This window comes from Nothobranchius furzeri, chromosome 18, assembly GCF_043380555.1.
Source record: "Nothobranchius furzeri strain GRZ-AD chromosome 18, NfurGRZ-RIMD1, whole genome shotgun sequence".
Classification (NCBI taxonomy): domain Eukaryota; kingdom Metazoa; phylum Chordata; class Actinopteri; order Cyprinodontiformes; family Nothobranchiidae; genus Nothobranchius; species Nothobranchius furzeri.
The window spans coordinates 14,132,701-14,135,324 of NC_091758.1; the positions used below are offsets into that span (position 1 = coordinate 14,132,701).

At 40.4% G+C, this 2,624-nt stretch overlaps 1 pseudogene; it reads left to right on the forward strand.

The window, feature by feature from the left end:
• LOC129156800 (protein unc-119 homolog A-like) overlaps positions 1-1,977 on the forward strand; it is a 3,272-nt pseudogene extending 1,295 nt beyond the window's left edge.
• The last annotated feature ends 647 nt before the right edge of the window (positions 1,978-2,624 follow it).

The following is a 2,624-nucleotide window of genomic DNA, read 5'->3' on the forward strand; positions in this document are numbered from 1 at the left end:
GCGTTTGACTGAGATGTTTTTTTCACCATGAGATAATCGGGCACATTTGAGAACAAAATGGTCTCACTCTAAAGCTGTACAAAGTCAGTAGTTTTTTGTACTTATTTAACAATGTTTATTAAAAAAACACGGCAACATAAAAATGAGCAGCTTCAAGGGTGAATGTAACAGGAACATTTTCAAGAGTAACGAAATCTAAAGAACTAAATAAGTAAGAAAATCAAATCAAATCAAATCACTTTTATTGTCATGTCACATGTGCAGGTACACTGGTACAGTACATGCGAGTGAAATGCTTGTGTGCGAGCTTCACTGCAACAGAGTTGTGCAAAAATACAATAACGTAAAAACAAGCAAAATATAAAAATGGCTAATCTAAGTAATAATATGTATAGTATGTAAGGTATATACATTACTAAATGTGTGTGCTAGTATTTTATTTATTTATTTTTCTACGTGTGTGCGTGTGAGTGTGTGTATAGTGTGTATATACATGTTTTACAAAGGAATAAAGTAAACAATAAAATAAGAGATATAAAATATACAGAGGTTGGTATGTGAAAAACAGTGGTATTAATGTACAGTATGAAGTGTGTAATGTTGGAGTTTCAGTAGTGTGGGTGAGGTGTCTGCGCCGTGTTCAGCAGTCTGATGGCCTGATGGAAAAAGCTGTCTCTCAGTCTGCTGGTTCTGGACCGGATGCTGCAGAATCTCCTTCCTGATGGAAGTAGTCTGAACAGTTTATGGCTGGGGTGACGTGAGTCCTTGATGATCCTCGCCGCTTTCCTCAGGCACCGCTTCCTGTAGATGTCTTGGAGGGAGGGAAGCTCACCTCCAATAATCCTTTCAGCACACCGCACTACTCTCTGGAGAGCTTTGCGATTGTAAGCGGTGCTGTTGCCATACCAGGTGGTGATGCATCCAGTGAGGATACTCTCAATGGCACAGCGATAGAAGGTCCTGAGGATGCGGCGGCTCATGCCAAATCTTTTCAGTCTCCTGAGAAAGAAGAGGCGCTGCTGTGCCTTCTTCACTGTATTGTTCGTGTGCACCGACCACGTAAGATCCTCAGCCAGATGAACTCCAAGGAAACGGAAGCTGCTCACCCTCTCCACAGCGTCGCCGTTGATGGTGATGGGGGTGTGTATTCCTCTGCACCTCCGGGAGTCCATTATCATCTCCTTTGTCTTTGTGACGCTGAGAGGGGAAAAAATAAAATATTAATGGTAAAACAAATAAACGACACAAAGTGTAATGAGGGCACAGCTACTTTAAAGTAAAGGTCCCATCTGTGAGAAATGTAATTGGCATGTCATACAGGTCCATCAAATATTAATGGAATTTGATGAAGAATACATTAAAACGGGACTTTTTTAGCATTGTTTGTTTGTGAATAAAGAATCTGGGTAAACATTCAGCTACAACATAATTCATCTGCATTCTTCATCTTTGTATTCAGCCCCGCTGCATCAACACTTTGCAGAGTCACCTTTCACTTCAGTTACAGCTGCAAAATGTTACTTAGGGTTAAAGTCTGTGTTCTCCACAGACCTGGGGAAAGAAGGTGTCAGTTTTATGTCAGTAATTCAAAATAAAGGTGAAACTAATCTATGAGACAGACTCATAATAGGGATTATTATTGTTTACAGCTGATAAAAACCCCAAGATAGAAATCTCAGACAATCAGAATATTGTGAAAAGGTTCAATATTTTAAACCAGGGCCATTCAATTCCAGGCATTGAGGTCCGGTATCCATCACAGTTTAGTTTTAACCCTGTTTCAACAGACCTCATTTCAATCAGCAGGTGATTAACAGGCTACAAAGCCTAACAAGCTGCTGCACACCTGATTCAACCACTGAATCTAGTGTGTTGGAGCAGAGAAACCACAAAAACCTGCTGGATACTGGCCCTCCAGGCCATGAACTGAATAGCCCTATTCTTGACTCAGAGTGTCACACTCTGATCAGCTACTGAATCCAGAACACCTGCGGAGCCTTTAGATGGTCTCTCAGTCTGAGCTGAATTATTGGAATAAATGGACTTTTGCACCATATTCTAGATTTCCTGTTTCATCTGTAGATTAATACGGTACGTATTATAATAACTGCACTAGCTAAAATGAAGAAGCATAACCTTTTGAAATAATTTAATGTTCATACAAACCTGTGGCTGTCAGTAGAGATCAGGGCTCCCCCAGATGCGATCCTTATGAAGTTTTGAGTCATGAGATGAAGACACGTTATGCAGAGATAAGTACACACTGCCCTGTGATTGATAAAGGCATATTTACACTTATGAAAACTGATGGCCTTAAATAAAAATGCCTTTCATTTTATAATGAATCTTAACGCAATCCTGAAAGGCAGAACCCTCTTCAGCCTGTTAGCATGGCAGCTAGTCAGTTTTCCAGTCAGAGGGAAGGGTCTGAGACATGAGAAATGTCTAATACAGTGATATTTATTTTATTTCAGCAGCAATACTCTTGTGTCAGCTGTAATCTAAGTCAGTGTTTTGGAATAAATGATTAATAAAGTCTGTTAGCCTTCACAGTCAGGAGACCAGCGGCAGCAAACATGAAGCTGACGCTAGCTGGCTAAGACGTGCTGGTGGTGTCATGATCC